The sequence below is a fragment of the Rhinolophus hipposideros genome (genome assembly GCF_964194185.1).
Source record: "Rhinolophus hipposideros genome assembly, chromosome: X".
Taxonomy (NCBI): domain Eukaryota; kingdom Metazoa; phylum Chordata; class Mammalia; order Chiroptera; family Rhinolophidae; genus Rhinolophus; species Rhinolophus hipposideros.
Window position 1 is genome coordinate 78,258,540 of NC_138046.1, and position 17,377 is coordinate 78,275,916.

Genomic DNA, 17,377 nt, shown 5'->3' on the forward strand with positions numbered 1-17,377 from the left:
GTGTGAGGTAAAACAACCCACTTTTAATCCAGTGGAGGCAATATATTGTTGTGAGGATTGGGGAAACCAAGTTCAAACTAAGGCAATTATTTTCTAGGAAATAAGGCACCAGAAATAAAAAGCTTTTTTAGAATGTAGTTAGAGCCAGAAGTGTCATAAAGGAAAGAGAGGGGGGAAACGGGGAAGGAGGAGAGAGAGAGAGAGAGTTTATCTTGTCTAAGATCAAGTTTCACATAACGGCAGTTAGATTAGCATATACTGGTAGGATTATCTTTCTCCACCTACAAATAGTCTAACTACCCCCAAATCATAAAAATCAGAAAGAACTTAAGCTGGACAGAGTATACTCCTTCCTGCTTCCCATCTCAGAGCAGCTGTGTGATTTCCTTAGGATTTTGTTCCTGGAGCTAGAGATCAAAGCTCATTTATACACACAACAAGCTGCAAGTCTCCAGTTTCTATTTTTCCTCCATTCCTCTGCTGTCCCCTCCCCCACTTGGCACCAGAGAAGCCAAACTTATGTGTGCTTTAAACAGTTTGAGGACTAATCTGAAAGAGGAAGAAGAATCTGTATACATTGGCTAGCATATGTGCCCTGCCCTCTGTCCTCTTAAAAATAGCAGCAACCCAACATTTCGAAGAAGCTTGCCTGAACAGCAAGCACCCAGTGAATGGAGTGCACTTTCAGAACCCTCCAGAGTATTCAGATTTACTGTGCAGCTCACTAACAACGGTTTGGCTCTCCAAGAAACAGGGAATTGGATTTACAGAAAACTTGGTGTTTGCTTCTGAAAGTGAATGTCAAAGGACCCTAAAGTGCCAGCCTTGAAGGTAGCAGGTAAGGAGATTCAATGCTTCAATGCTAAGATGATTTTAGCAAATTTTCAGGAGTTTGGGGATCTGCCCTACTTGCTTTAATTTAGGTTGCTGGTACGAATTTTTTCTGCTACATTTGTTGGCAAGTAAGTCTGTCAACAAGTATTGCTCAGTGCTTCTGCTAAGGGCTCAATGTGGCAAAATACAGAGGGGACACTCCCCCAAGCCTCCAGCACCTTTATAATTAAGTTAAAATTATAGGGCATAATTTAAAATCCTATTTTAAGGGCTTCTTGTAGTTTCTCTAATCTGTAGTGGCAGTTTACTTCAATATGGAAAGAAAATATATAGTGACTGCTGAAGGTAAACCAGTGAAGAATAATCTGGTATTTTTACAAGGTAGTTTCACATTCATTATGCCACTTGAACCTGTCAATATCCTGCAATTTAGACAGGATAAGTGTTAATATCCTTGTTTTGCAAATAAGGAAATAGACTCAAAGAGGTTAAGAAATTTTCTGGAAACATACCACACAACTAGAAATTGGCAAATTATGGCTAGAGACTGCAAATAGAAAGCTCTCAGAACTATAAATGAATATAAAGAAATTGCATGATCTATTTAGTAACTTAGACATATCTGTCATAGACCGGGTTTACACAGAATCAACACTTTATACATTTTAATCAAAATATTTGGCCAGGAGCATTCTTCTATTTAGCAGCAAAGAAACTGTTTTCAAGGGTAAACAAATGGTTTGGTGGATTCCATTTCTAGCTAAAAAAAGAAAAATCCTTGAATCTTGAATTCAGTTGTTCTGCCTTCCCAGTGTTCTGATTGTCTTGAAACCTAGAGAGAGGCCATGACACCATACATCTATCAGGTGATTATTCAAAAACAAAATGTAACTAAACCCGGACTTGGGACTGCATTGTATGCCAAGCAGTCCCTGTAAATGAAATAAATCAGCCTGGGAACCAGTGAAACCAAATAGAATGGTAGATTAAAGAAAGTTGGCCAATTGAATCTAGTCTGAACCCAGCATTTCAGTGTCTTCCTAACCCAGAGTCATTAATTTCATTTTCTATTACATTTCCCCCCCTACCCTTAATCAAACTTTTGATGTGTTTAAGAACTATTTATCTGAGCTAAACACAAACTTTTCCATGGTGCAGAAATTATAAATTTGCCTTTGCTTTATCATTAGTTGACAATAAGGGATGAAAGGAACAGCACCGATCCTTAAGACATACATACCAGCCTTGTGAATTTAATGCCATGAAGGATAACTATAATAATCTCTTAAATAACATAACTCTGCTTGGACTTCTACGTGGATCCATTTTGTTATTTCTTATGTTCTTGTTAAAATCTCTCAAATATGTTGTAATCCAGTTAAGCAAATGTGATTAAACTCAATATTGTATGTGAACGAAGCAAAGTAAGACATAGTTCCTGCCCTTGGGGAACTTACAGGTGAACCTGCAGGGTACATCAAGGAGCCTGATATGGCTAGGATAAAGGGATTGAGTTGAGGAGTAACAGAAAATGAATTTGGATAGAAATTTAAGGCAAGATTATTAGACATTGAATCCCAGGCATTTTAATGGGAAATCTTATGAACAAACTTTGAATAAGCAAGGACATTGATGGAAAAAAAAAACATTTTAAGGAGATGAATCTGTCAGTTTCATAGTCCTGACTACATTTGGAAAAAACTGGAAATAGGGAGACCACTTAAAGAGTAGAAGTTGAGGCTGTAATCTAGGTTAGTGAGAAGAGCCATGTAAATGGAAAAATAGATAGAAGTTGGTGAGCGATTAGATACAGGCAGCATAGGAAAAGAATGTCAGAGACATCTCTAAAATTTTGAACCTATGAGATTTGGGCAGTGATGCTACTACTATTCATAGAAATAGGTAATTTGGGGATACAAGTGGAAATGTAGGACATGATTAGTACTGTTTTTGACCTATTGAGTTTGAGGAGATGGCAAAAATTCCAAGAAGCAATGTCTGATGGGTGATTAGAAATAATGGCCCTGAATGTGAGTGTTGGATAAGAGGTGGAGGCTGAAGTTGAATCTGGAGAGTGTAGTAGATAGCCAAGGCCATAAGAATGGCTCAGCTTCAAGAAAGCAAATGTAAGAGATGACCAAGGACTGAAACTTGTGCAGTGCCTACATTTTCAGGCACGATAAAGAAGAGGGTCTTAAGAAATAAGAGCCACAGAAATATACTTCCTCTCCTCAAAAGATACCAAGAGTCTTGAGGGAAGTTATCAGGTTCTTTTAAAGCTTCCCCGCCTAACAATAACCAGCACAGTGCCTCATACACACCATGAACACTCAATAAATATTAAGTTATTATAACATAAGCAAGGATAGAGATTTCTTACTTTGAGCAATCTTCTAGTTTGAACTCTGTCATAAACTCTGCAACCTAATAGTGGCTGCTCTAAACTACCTTGATGTATGGATTTCAAGGGAAAGGAAACTGGGCCTGGATAACTGGGAGGTCATCCTAGTTTTGCCTTTTAATCAGCTGTTTGTTCTTTAGCAAGTTACTGAACATCAGTATTTCTTGGTTTCCTCATGTATCAAATGTAGTAATGAGCTTATAGGACTATTTTGCAGATCTGTTAAAATAATAAATATAAATATGAAAGCAACTTGAATATACAAACCACCATCCAAAGGGTTTTGTTTAAAGTCCATTCCAGGTAAATAAAATTCACAACAAATTTGATTACATGTGGAAGAAGTAAGACCAGTTACTTTCTTCTCCCAATACTATACCTCTAGACCAGGGGCTTTAATCTAAGCATCAGTAATCTCATCCTCATCCTACTCCTAAAACCTGTCAGTAAGATCCAGCTTTCTAGTTACCACTAACTGTATAATACCTGTGTGAGCCTCAATGTGAATTCTGGAAGAAATAAAATATTTAAGTAGTATTTAATATATATTTCTGTGAAAATACTTTCTACCTTTTTTCATTAGCTATTAATTCCATTAAGTCCATTGTTCTTATGATTAAATGCTAAGTATCAAAACAATTTTTTACACCAAATTCTGAATGTAAAAAAATTTCCATTATTCTGTCCTAAAGCCAGTTCTCCAATCACAGATTTGGTTATAATGTAAACCATGCTCCCAAAATATATAAGTAGGTATAGTGCATGTGTCTCTCCATAAAATACAAAGACCTAAGTCATTTTTATCTCTCACACCAATGTTATTTGGGTTTCAGGCTACAGAGATGTCTACATGGTAATGATTTAAAAGCCAGTGAGAAACAGCTTTTCCAGTTCAATCAGGCATGAGCAAACTCCAGGGAGACAGATTCATGCTGACTAACCCTACAAAAGCAATTCATGAGTCAGAATACCAATTTGTTGATTTGCATTGAGGAAATACAACTGTTAAGAAGTCTGATAGACTCATAGCAGGTAGTGGCCCATCCTTATCCTTACAGAAAAGGCAAGAAAGAAAGCCATTTAACCAGATTATAAATCCAGATACCTTAGGTCCATTAATTCATGTCACAATACTGGTGCTAAAACACTAGCAACTGACAATTACTTTTACCCTCAATTGAGGATTCTTCATAGGTTTTTAGAGAAGACCACTGTTTAAATATAAGTTGTGCACCACAAAACTCTTCTATCTTGCTTCCTCATTCCATCCTATCCTACCATGATTCCTCCCTTCTTTGTGCCCCACAAGTTTTGCTTCTGGATTTAGGGGAAGAGTACATATGAGAGAAAAGAGAAAGAAAAATCTTTAAACATTTGGGAGAAGCTAGAGAGGGGCCCTGGTAGAAATAGATAGGGGGAAAGAGACAAAACAGAAGACTAGACATAGACCCTTGAACACTTAAACACAGAGTTAATTTTCCTTTTGATTAATAAAATGTCATTATCTTATTTAGAATGTTTATGGAATCAATACATCCCTAACATTTGAGCTCCTACTGAAATGTAGCTGATAGAAAAGGAAAAGGAGCTGAGATATAGAATGTGTCCACTTGAAAATCCAGGCTTTCTTCTATTTTCCATCAATCCTTTTTCCCTAAAAAGGAAAAAGAAAAATCCAGTTTGAAATCACATCTTGAGATGTCTAACATATGACTTGTGAAACTCTGGGTGGTGAACCCACAATGTGATATATAGATAATGTATTACAGAATTGTACACCCGAAACCTATGTAACTTTACTAACAATTCTCACCCCAATAAACTTTAATTTTTAAAAAAAAGATTTAAAAATTTTTCCCTAGGTAACTTCATATCTCCTAAGTTTTCAGTCTTTTAGAACTCTTCAAAAAAGTCATTCCTGCTATTCTAAAAAAAAAAAAATCTCATCTATTTCATATGAACAGCCTTTGTTTTTACATAGGGTTGTCTTTGTGTTGTCATGGATTCAACATTATACATGGAATTAAGCTAACAGTTACAAAGCTCAAATATCTCTGACACATCTCTAGTACTTATTCCAAAGTTCCTAGGAAGTTCACGCCTCAGAAGATATTAAAAGGTTCTTTTCATTCCAGATTGGTTACCCATTGTGTTTAACCTAAATTTGAATTCTTATTTAAGATGAAGGACTTCAATAGAAAGCAATCTCCTAGAGAATAACTATCTTGCTTCCAGGATCCAGGCATCTAAATACCTGGATCAAGAAGTTAGAGGCCGAATTCAGAGTCAGCTGTGAGCATTGGCCTCAGAATTTAAAGGGTTTCTGAGTTTCTGGTAATTAGGTAGAAACTTATACAGATATCCCTGTGAAAATGTAGTACCTCTAATTAGTGCTTCACAACAAGTTCAAATGTAGGTAATCTGTCTGTAAAATGTTTCTACCACCCAGACCAAGGGTAGAGCTCTTCTCCCACTGTGCACCCCCACCCACATTCATGCACTACTCAGGATCCCTCTTGCCATTTTGTGACTTGCATTTCCCTTCAGGTGTGTTCTTATGAATCACTTTATTCTAATTACACAGGATAAACATCTGTGTCACAGTACTATGCAAGGGGCAGAATGTGCTATTTGCTCTGAATACCACAGTCTAAGTTCCTTTTGGACTTGACACTGTTCTGTGTTTGGAATTCAACTGTCTGACAACAGAGTGGCCCAATTTGATTAGTGTGCCGTTCTCCTCTAAGGACAAATAAGCTTCTGGAGAAGAAACATCTTAGAGCTGTCAGCAATACAGTATCAACTCCCCCATAGTTTCTAATACCAGTGAGAATGCTGCTAAGCATATCTCTGAAAATACCAAGTAAAAAAGCTATTTATTGTGATAATAAGGCTACAGTGATGACAGGAGGATCTTTCTACTCATTTCCCTGAGATTTTTTATTACCGTAGAGGAAAGCCACTGGGATCATTAACACAAGCCTGGCTGTTTATAGATTAAAACCCCATGGAGGATGTGTAGCTTTGCTCCACTCGATCAACAACCAATCATTCAGTTAACATTTATTGCACATTTTTCCATGTGCCAAATATTGTGGTAGATTAGGCTTTGGGTTCACAGAGTTTAAGAAAAAAAAAAGGCCCGCCCCCGCTCCACCTCGACCCCGACCCCGACTGCGCGGTGGCCGGAGGAGGTGCACCACGACCCTCTACCCTCTGCACTCGGGCGAACATGGCGCTGCGATCGGCGCGGAGTTTGCGGGCAGCGGCCTGCAGCCTGCGCCGCCGCCTCGGCGCCCATCGCGCCCTGCGCCACAGCCCTGGGGCCTGAGGGTGGGCGCCGTCCGGACGCTGCGCACCGGCCCCAACTTGCTTTCGGTGCGTAAATTCACAGAGAAACATGAATGGATAACAACAGAAAATGGTATTGGAACAGTGGGAATCAGCAATTTTGCACAGGAAGCTTTGGGAGATGTTGTTTACTGTAGTTTGCCTGAAGTTGGGACAAAATTGAACAAACAAGATGAGTTTGGTGCTTTGGAAAGTGTGAAAGCTGCTAGTGAACGCTGCTAGTGAACTCTATTATCCTCTATCAGGAGAAGTAACTGAAATTAATGAAGCTCTTGCAGAAAACCCAGGACTTGTCAACAAATCTTGTTATGAAGATGGTTGGCTGATCAAGATGGCGCTCAGTAATCCCTCAGAACTAGAGGGGCTGATGAGTGAAGAAGCCTACGAGAAGTACATAAAGTCTATTGAGGAGTGAGAATTGAACTCCCTGAATAAAGCAGTGTGAAACAATTTAATCTAGCATAGTTGTCTTAAATTAGTGGTGGATAGAAGATTTAAAATAGCAACCTTTAGTAACACCAATGGAAAAGAAACTACAATGTTTCTGGGAAAAAATACCCTTTAACTTTCCAATGATTGCAGATAAACACAACATACATCTTCATAACACCCTATGATATTTTTAGGCTAGGCTACAGTTCAATGTTCAGAATTCCTGAAACTATTTGAGGTAAAATGCAGTTATAAAATTTATGTAATTCAACAATAACATACCTTAAGCCCTATATAGTATTATAACTTGCTTACACTCATCTCTGGATTTGGGTCAGAATACTTAGTGATCTTTACATTTGAAATAACTGGCAGTGGAGAAAAGCTTTTGTTGTTACAGTGTCAGGTGATGAACAATTCTGTCTTAATTTTGCAATATACTGCGTTTGCTGGTGCTATTTTTATACAGTGAAGCAACAGCCTTGCAGGAGAACAAAGTTTAATAATAAAACATTCAATTTCTTTATTAAAAAAAAAGAAAAAAAAAGAAGGCTAGATTTTTTCTTTCTCCTGCCCTAGGGCAATTTGCAATCTACCTAGGGGGACAAGATTCCTATACATTAAAAGATACAATACGAGGTCGTAGATGCTGACTGCCTTATTATTGGTATAGACAATAAACGTAATACAAGTTCAAAGAAGAGAGATATGAGGGTGGGGTGTTCAAAGGTCAAAGTTGGTGTCAGGAAGTGAAACCTGAGCTCAGCCTAGTACGAGCAGGAAAGAGAACCGTAAATATTTGCATTGGTATAGTGCTTTATAGTTTACAAAATACTCCTATTTGCTGATTTTCCAATTCATGTATCCACTCAACAAACACCTGCTGTACCAAAAGATTAATAAAACATTTTATTAACAAGTTAACAGTTAGTTAACTTGGGGAGAATCCCTTCACAATGTAGACATATATGAAATCACATTGTACACTTTGAATATCTTATAATTTTATATGTTGATTATACCTCAATAAAGTTGTAGGGGAAAAACATTGACCCTCACCTCCATGAGTTCAGTTGTATAGGATGAACAGCACAGGTAATTTTTTTCATTTGACAATAATTGGATATATGGAGAATAGGAAAGAGGGCATTGACCAAACAAAAGTCGGGTCTCACTGAGCTGCCTAATGAAAACTAAGTTTCCTGCATCTTGCCACTGCTCAGCAGAAGTGGAGGAACTATCTGCCTTAGAAAGCTGAGCCCTGAGTTGCAACCTCCCCCACTTCCTCTGCTGCTTTGGCCCTGCCCTCATCACCCCACCCCTGTTGGCAGTCCTCCAATACATGTAGACCATCCGGTAAAGTACTAACATTTACTGGAAAGGTAAAGGACATCCTGGGGAGGCATTGAACTATTAAAATCATAAAACTATACCCAAATACTGATTTAATCTTTCAGTCTCTCCTTTTGGCTAAATTCAAAAATACCCATCATCAGTTTCACCCAGACCTTATAGTCAGACACATCCTTGGGTTGGGTGGTTGGAGTCTCATCAATCTCCGACCTAGGCCACATTTGAACTCTCCTTCAGCCCCAGCAGAACACTTTTGCCTTTTTGTTTTAGTTTGTTTTAAGGTCTTTCCCTTCTGTTTTTTCTTAAATGTGTGGATTCATCTGCCCCACCTCCATTCCTTTCTTCACCAGTGATTTGTGAAGTGTCAATTCATGAGTGATGGTCCTCTATACGCCTTTTGATTTTTAAGTTTTCCTTTTAATAGACTCTATCCTCCTAGAGGTGTCCAAATTTCACTTCCACTTTACACCATTATCTAGATTCTTGCACAATAGCATCTGTATTTCCACATGAAAAAGATGCTCCTTCCCTCCACCCCCCAGACCCCCACCCTTGGGAGTTAAATACTCTATTACTCAAAAGCACCTAATACTACACAGTTACTCTTCCAAAGTTGCTCAATTAGGAGAGGAAAAGAGCAAATCTGAATAAGGCAGACTCATTGTCATTGATGGGATCAACACCTAAATGGATATAACAGCCATGTAAGCAAAAAGAGTAATTACAGCACTGTAATAAGTAAGATAATAGAACCATGAACAAGGAAGCATTTGTAGAGAAACAAAGTAGAAAGAGAAAACTGAATTCTAATTGAACCATCAACCTGTGTTCAAGTGCTCTCCAAGGTTCTAACATCCTGAGAATATCCTGTACTTCCGCCTTTCTAATTCTTCCTTCCACATCTAACCTTTCTACTAACCCTTTCCTCATTGTGCCCTCTGGAACCCCCTTCCATTATGAATAAGTTCCCTTACATCTTAAACCTCCTCAAATAATTCTCCCACCACCTACTTGCCTTAAAAGAAACTTTGTCCTCCCCATCAAAAGTAAGCTGCTTATTTTTTTGCATCCCATGTACTCTAAGACCCAAAAAGAGTCTGTTTTATATCTTCTAGTTCCAGGTGACACTTCAAACCATTACTCTTCTGCCATAATGCAAAAAGCCATTTATCTATGCTACCCTCTAATCCTCCTTATTAATGTCATCATCTATTGACCTCCTACTTCTTCCCTAATTCACTGATTATTTTGGCATTTGGCTTGCAATCTTCCTTTCTACCCCAAATCCTGCTATTACCTTGGTAACTTCATCTTCCATATGAACAACCAATCCAGGAAACTGACTTCAAATTTTTCTTGATCACCTTATCTGGAACAACATTCGTTCACATTCTACCTTGGTTATTCATTCCATGGCCACACTTGGGGCTTTATTTATCATCACACAGCTGAAATTTTAAACTCCTATGTACCTACCTTACTCTAACCACAAGCTCCTATATTCCTTTATTGCTACAACACCAGTTCTTAAATCTCAATGAATCTTTGTCCCTTGGTCCCTCCTTTTTCTCCCAATCTGTTAAACTTCTTCATGGTTTTACTTTTAACCATTCTTTTGGTAGCATTTTCAACTTTCTTACCCCAGTGTCTTTCCATAACATTTGTTCTGTGACCCCCAACCTTACACCAAGTTAAGCATTTGTATTTTTTCTCTCTTGCACCCAGGCTGCTGAACACTATTGAAATAAATCACCTAATAGTGCAGACTGGGGCCATTAAAAATCCACATTCTCCAACCTCAGTTAGGCCTTCGGTCTCATCTTGGTCATATTTCTCTTCAATTTCCCAGAGCCTCCATTCAAAACTTCACCAGTTTTTAAAAAACCTGAACCCAAGTGTAGCCCTCTTTTTCTCAACAGACCACATTGTCTCGTATTTAACTAATAAAAATTAAGCCTCTCAGGTATGAACAACCATTATCTTTGCTTCTCCACTTCCTCTTTCCCTTACATGTCAATATTTTCTTTTCTCAATCTGCACCCTCTAGTAGCTCCTCATTCCCTAGAGAATAAAATCAAATTCTCTAGAATGGTATACAAGACCCTTTGTTATCTAGTTCCTGCATTTCTTTTTGACCTATTTTCTCACTTTTAAGCCCCATAATCCAAGTCACATACAGATACATACGTCCAAACACATGCACCTGTACACAGACACCGCTCACATCTCTATCACACTGTTAGCTGTTCCCTAAACATGTCAGCCTATTTCACTCCTCCAACACTTTGTTCATTCTACTTTCTAACCTCTGCCTAGAATGCTCTTCTCCACCTTCCATATCCTTCTATCTTTTATGAAGCCTTTACTAACATACGCACACCATTTACTATTCCCATTTTCTGTGTTCTTTATGTATTTGTATTGATGCAGCTGTAATGGTACAGTGAATTAACTTCTTAATACATCTATGTCTCCGTCTAGTACAGTTTAGTACAGCTCCATTAGTACAGCTCCCTTTGTGGGCAGGGCTTGTGTCTTACTTTCCAAAGGAACTAGCATAGAATGGACACATAGTAAGTAGTTAATACATATTTTTTAATATAACTAGCATATCACAGTAATACAGAGGATCAGGAAAGTTTTTATGGAGGAGATCTTAAAGATGGTTAGAATTATATCTGATAGCAATGAGGATGAAAGGCATTTCAGATGGCAAAATAGCCTGAGCAAAGGAAGAAACCAAGTAAGGGATGAAACTGGTCATAAGTTCACATTTATATAATATACATATAGTAAACCATGGAAAGTGACTCTGTAAGGTTAAGATAAAATATTATTGTGGTCTTGAATGATGCTTTGAGCTTAGCTTAATAGGTCACTGAAGCCCTTTGAAAGGGAAGTGATAAGATCACAACTGTGCTTTAAGATGAATAGTTCAGTATAAGCGATAAGGAAAGACTCAAGAGAAGAGAAACAAGAAAATTAAAAACAAAGTTGTAGTTTTTAATATTCAGTAAACAGTACTCCCATATTATAACCAAATAAAGATCAAATAAAAGGATCAATCCTTGGCTTTAGTGCAGTCCTCTACATAACAGTTTGTTCAACTGCCATGATTCATACCAGTGTATGAGTTTGTCTTATGTCAGTGTTTAGAGATAGGTCTTGTAAAATTTGAAACTTAATAGTATGGTATAATGAAAATAGCACTGGGCTATGAGTCAGGCATCCTGGCTCTGTCACTAATTCTGTGTGTTACTTCCAGCAATCATTTTATCTTTCTGGGTCATAAAGGAAGTGGGGTTGGATTAGATGTTTTCTAAGTTCTCTTCTGGTTCTGACATTTAAAACTAGGTCATTCAATCCCAAACAGAGACTTCATAGCAACTTCTGGTAACTTTTTTTAATGGAGTAGCTCTGTTTAAGAATTGTTTTTGATGAAATATTGCCATTTGTGACAATATGGATGGATCTTGAGATTATCTTGCTAAGTGAAATAAGTCAGACAGAAAAAGTCAAAAACCATATGACTTCACCCATGTGTGGGACATAAAACTGAAAGTAACAAAGGAACAAGGCAAACAAACAAACAAAAACTCATAGACACAAACAACAGTTCCTTCCTTCCTTTTTTCCTTCCTTCCTTCCTTCCTTCCTTCCTTCCTTCCTTCCTTCCTTCCTTCCTTCCTTTTTTCTTTCCTTTCTTCCTTCCTTTCTTTCTTTCTTTTTAGCTCTAATTACAACAAAACCATACGTTTTTCTGACTAGTATTTAACAAACTTACTGAGCATTCACATTACATCTCCCAACTCATTTAATTTTCCAAAGTTATTCAGAATGGCAATCCACACCCACCAGTTGGTAACATCTGCATAAAATAATAATTCTGTTTCCTTGCCTATTATCGAAGTTACTAATAGCAGTGGAAAGCCAATACCAACACTGTGAAATATGCTATATCAGTACCAGACCAACACAGATCAGTTACCATTCTCAAACATAAGCCTGTCACCAAGTCAATGCCAGTCAGTAGGGATTCCAGGCGGGAATTCCCGCCTGTTCTCAGGAATTTTTTTTCGCTTTCCCCTTCCTGAATCCTGAGAAAAGTTAGTCAGGAAATCCGGAAAATCGGCTCCTTGAAGCCAGGTATTGGTAGGATCGGTTGTCACTTTGTGGAAACTATTCATCATGGAGAACAGAAGACAGTTTATATATATCTCAGGATTTGGGAAGGGGAGAGCGAAAAAAATTCCTGAGAATGGGCAAGAATTCCCGCCTGGAAACCCTACCAGTCAGTAACATCTTTAAGGGCTTACTATGTCTCACGCCTGGGCCTAAGCTTGCTGAGAACACAAAGATGAACGAGACATGCTACCTGCCCTATGGAGCGTTAGGTGAAAAGAGTTAAGGCCAGTACATAAATAAAAATAATAGAGTCTTAGAAAACATTTTTTGAATAAATGAATATAATACTAGGTATAAATTAGTAAATTCCATAGTTATACCATATTTTTCTGCTTTATTATTGAGTATGTTATGAAGGGTAGAATTTAAATTTTTAAATCAGGCTGGTGGGCTCTTCCCTTTACAAAGACAATTTAATTTCTTCTCAATACTTCTTAGTACTTAATATAAACTGATCTTGTATCTTTACCAATATCTTTCTAGATATATAAGTTAAACTTAGAGATTCATTTTTCAGCCTTATCCTTATAAATTTTCAGTTTTAACCTCAGTAAGTTTAGATGAATATTTACTAATTTTAGGTAATTTAGACAATGCTCAGCAAACATTTCATTTTATTCTATTTATGACAATATAATAAACCATTATTCATGTAATCAAAACCAGAAGAGGTTTGTTCAATTAAATTAAGTTAATTTCATGTGCCATTTATTTACATAGTCATAGGTCACTTCCAATTCACTCCATTCACTAACAATAGATACCTGGGGAGGTATTTGTCAAAGTATCAAAAATGTATGTATTCCTGAGAAGAATACTGTTTTTTGTAACACTCAGAGAAATAAAGCGTAGTTTGCTCCTCCACATTAAAGGATACTCAATATCAGGCAAATGGATGGTCTTCTGTTTCTCCTTTGGGTCCTTCTTTAATGGCCTCGTGTGCCTTTTTAAAGAGCTTCTTTCAGCATTGCAAAACTCTGCCTTTCCCTGGAAACCTTCAGCTGCAATCCCAGCTTTTGCTATAATTTAGCCAGGAGATCTCACCTGGACTTAAAGCAAAGATTTCTGACAATCCCTTTCTGTTGGAGCATTTATATGCCAAATACACTATTTCACTTCCATGTTGCCAAAAAATGTCTCAGATGAAATGAACATCCACCTGAAGCACCTTAATCAATGATCCTTGCATTTCTAAGTCCACATTTCCACCACTGCTACATTTTTGCATATTTTTCTAGCTTGGCTTTGCACCATATTTCCTCCCTAGAAAAATCCCTTTTTTGATAGGTGGAATTCAAAGGTGGCTCTCAGGATTCTTATCTCCTTGTGTACCTGTCCTGAGTTATCTCTTCCCCTTGAGTGTAGGTGGAACTTGTGGAGGTGAGGGGGTTTCATTTCTGTGTTAGGGTACTAATCAGTTGGTTGGCAGTTAACCAAACAGAATATTATTTGGGGCAGGGCTACTGAATCAGGTGAGCCCTTTAAAAGAAGGTCTAGAAGTCAGAAAGAAGTCAAAAAGATTTGAAGAGAAAGATCTCTCTCCTGATGGCTTGGGAAAAAGCAAACAGTCATGATGTGAGAGAATGGGGTCGTGTGTTAAGTGCCTGAGGGTGGCTTATAGGAGCTAAAAGTGGTTCCTGGCCAACAGCCAGCAAGAAAATGGGACCTCCATCACACAGCCACAAGGAATCAATTCTGCTAACAACCAGTGATCTTGGAAGAGGATCCCTAGCCTCAGATGCAGTCACAGTTCTGGCTGACTTTTTTGCATCCCTGTGAGACGCTAAACAGAGGACCCAGCTGACTTGTACCTGAACTCCTGACCCATGGAAACTATGAGAAAATAAGTGGGTGTTATTTTAAGTTTGGGATAATTTGTTACACAAAAAATAGAAAATTAATATACCTTCTTTCATCCTTTGTCTCTTCTTATTGATGATGACTGTCTAAATGGATACCAAAAAAGATTGATTAAAAATATCAATGCTTGTAGAATGGATATTATTATGTCTGGCTGGGGACAGTTTCCCTACCTACTATTGTGAAACCAATACCTATGGATGAAGTCCTAGTAGAGGCTACATTTAGGAATGTAAAGGTTTATGGAATTACAGTATAAGTTTGTAGGGGGATTGGTATATTTGAACAGACTTTATGTGAAGTGGTTGCATCTTTGTTACATGATTATGTTATGTGGATGGACACTGTATCTGGCTGGATAACGTTCCCCCTTCCTAGTATTATAAAATAAGAAGCATGTAGATCTGCCCTCCTAGCTAAATGGGAACCAGGAAGATTGTCTGAGCCCACGTGGTGTAGAATAGAAGCTGGCATACTTGTAGACACACACACACACACACACACACACACTAACACTTCTATTTTAGTTATAAACTCAATATTTTATTGAAAATGTTTTCTCCAAGGTCACCACTGGCCTCCTAATTACCAAATCCAATTGCCATTTATATAAACTTCCTTCTCTTTGGTCTTTTGGAAAACTTTGAGATCAGTGACAACCACATTCTTTCCTAAAACTGCTCTTTTGACTTATACAATACTACAGATTTTTAAATTTTGTTTTCTTCTTGTCTCTCTTTGGTACTCTTTTGCCGTATCCTTTCCTTTATCGTCTTCATTTTACAGATAAGAAAATTGAGCATCAGCAAAGTTAACTAATGCCCAAGGTCACACAGCTAGTAAGTGAAGAAACCATGATTCAAACTCAGACTTGTCCTGACTCAAAAGCTATTGTGTTTTTGCCACTATATCCACATTGACCTTCTCTCAGTAGAAAGTTAAGCTCAGTGTTTCTCCTCTCTTGAAGAAGGAGTAGTTTAATATAACCAAAAAGTCTTTATCTGTAAAACAAAGAAATTGCTGTAAATAAAAGATGGCATAGACTAGAACTAAAATTAATCTCCAAGTTAAATACAGGGATTATGGGCCCATCGGGGAAAGCAGAGTTGTTTGACTTCATTCTTTATCAAGTCCTCCCATCCCCATACAAGGCCATTCTTAAGTTTTTCTCTATCACCACTCAATGAGAGCTTGTTTCAGAATACCTCAGTCTATATGGATCTCTCAGATTAAAAAATTTAAATGACTTGCAAGAATTAAGAGAAATGAAAGAGCACAGGCAATCACAAATATTAGACAGACAGTCAATAAACAGGACAAAAAAACAAGCTCTATTTCTCTTTGCAATATATTACAGAAGCAATTTGACTTAAGATATAATATGTCTTCTTCAACTTACATGGGTCTCATTCCCATATTAAAAACTTAAAATAAGGATTTTCTATTTGTACACTTTTTTTCAAATCCTAAACTTTATTTATTTTTGCTTTTCTTTTAATTTTGAATGTGTAGGACATTTGCATTTTTCAAAAGTCAAAAGGTATTCTCAAAGAAGTCTTCCTCCCATTCCAACCCCCTTCACCCTGTTACTCCCTCCCCAACTCTTTGCATTAGTTTCTAGTTTATCCTAGTGTTTGAAATGGTGATATCACAGGTGAACTTTTAAAGCAGTGGAAACCAAAAACTTATAAGTTGTAGAGGTCATTGCAAATCCCAAACTTTAAAATAACTAAAGTTTACAATCTTACCAGAACTTTGGGTGTAAACAAAAGAGATTTTTCTGCCACTCCCTCAACACCACAACCCATATCTACCTTTCAAAACTGTACATTTTTTACAACCATCAAACTGACCTTAAAATAAACCATGTTCCTTTTCTTCCAATTATGAATTTTTCCCCTATCTTCCTATATTTTAGGAAACAAAGTAGGCTCACTGTAAATTTTCACTTATTTCCTTGCTTCTTGTAGAAAGTATATTTCTCCCCTATGTGGAGTGTTTTGGTTCCTTGCACCCTTAATAATGTGCATAAGTGAGTCCTTTTCCCCAAGTAAAAATATCTCTAATTTGTTTTACTCCAACAAAGTGCAATCAGTAATGTGAACTCCCCAAATTTGGACTAATGCAGCTGTTCTTATTTGCATATTTCTGGAAATTTTCTCACAATCACCTGGGAACCGACTTCCAAATTAAGGTTATCCCCTAAGATAAGCTTAGTGTCCAAATGTTAGAAGCAAACAAACTCCCACCTCCAGCCCTGCTGATCAAAGTTGGCCCTGGCATCTCCCCTGATTAGAATTGTTAGAGACATCAGATATACTTGACTACCTCTTAAGATCTTACTTTTAAAGAAAAAAAATGTTTATCATTCTTTTAGATTGGACATATAACAATATCAAAATAGATGTTTCATTATTCAAAAGATGACACAAGTGGGCGAGGCTGGAAGTGGGCCTGGGAGTGATGGGTTGAGTGGAAACCAAGGATAATTTTAAATGATGGCAGGATAACATTAAAAGAAGTTAAACTTTGGTACTACAAGAAATGGTCTCAGGAAAAAAGTCACTGATATGAAGAGCAAAAGTATTAGCTTATTTTGGTGAGTCACTATGATACACTCAAGGGATATGCCTCTGAAGACAATCAGAATTGAAAACTAGCTTATCAGGGTAACTGGGTCGCTGGACCAAGTTTTCCCAGGAGTCACTATTCCAATAAATAAGCTGTAATATTCAATCTAGAACATATCTTAGACATAATTAGACATCAAAAAAAATTCCACAAATTCTTTCAAAGCTCTCTTTCAGAGAACCCTCAGCTCTTCTTAGTATTTACTAATGGATTCCTTCTTTCTCCAAGTAGTAACACTTCATTGGTGTCTGCCATGATCACTTTTCTTGGTGAGACAGAAGGTTAGATAAAAGGCTAGGGCTAGATTGTGGAGGGGATTCCCTGAAATAT

General features: G+C 37.5%; 1 protein-coding gene and 1 pseudogene across 2 annotated transcripts in view; both read left to right on the forward strand.

Moving 5' to 3' along the window:
• The first annotated feature begins 451 nt into the window (after window positions 1-451).
• The window catches only part of CYSLTR1 (cysteinyl leukotriene receptor 1), a 52,034-nt gene continuing 35,108 nt past the window's right edge, over window positions 452-17,377 (forward strand). Inside the window, exon 1 of the transcript XR_013992954.1 lies at window positions 452-838. The gene's annotated coding sequence lies outside the window, so the exon portion shown is untranslated. The remainder of the gene's footprint in view (window positions 839-17,377) is intronic.
• LOC308494914 (glycine cleavage system H protein, mitochondrial-like) lies at window positions 6,468-7,318 on the forward strand (annotated as a pseudogene). Its single transcript has one exon. The product of its transcript is annotated as a glycine cleavage system H protein, mitochondrial-like (transcript).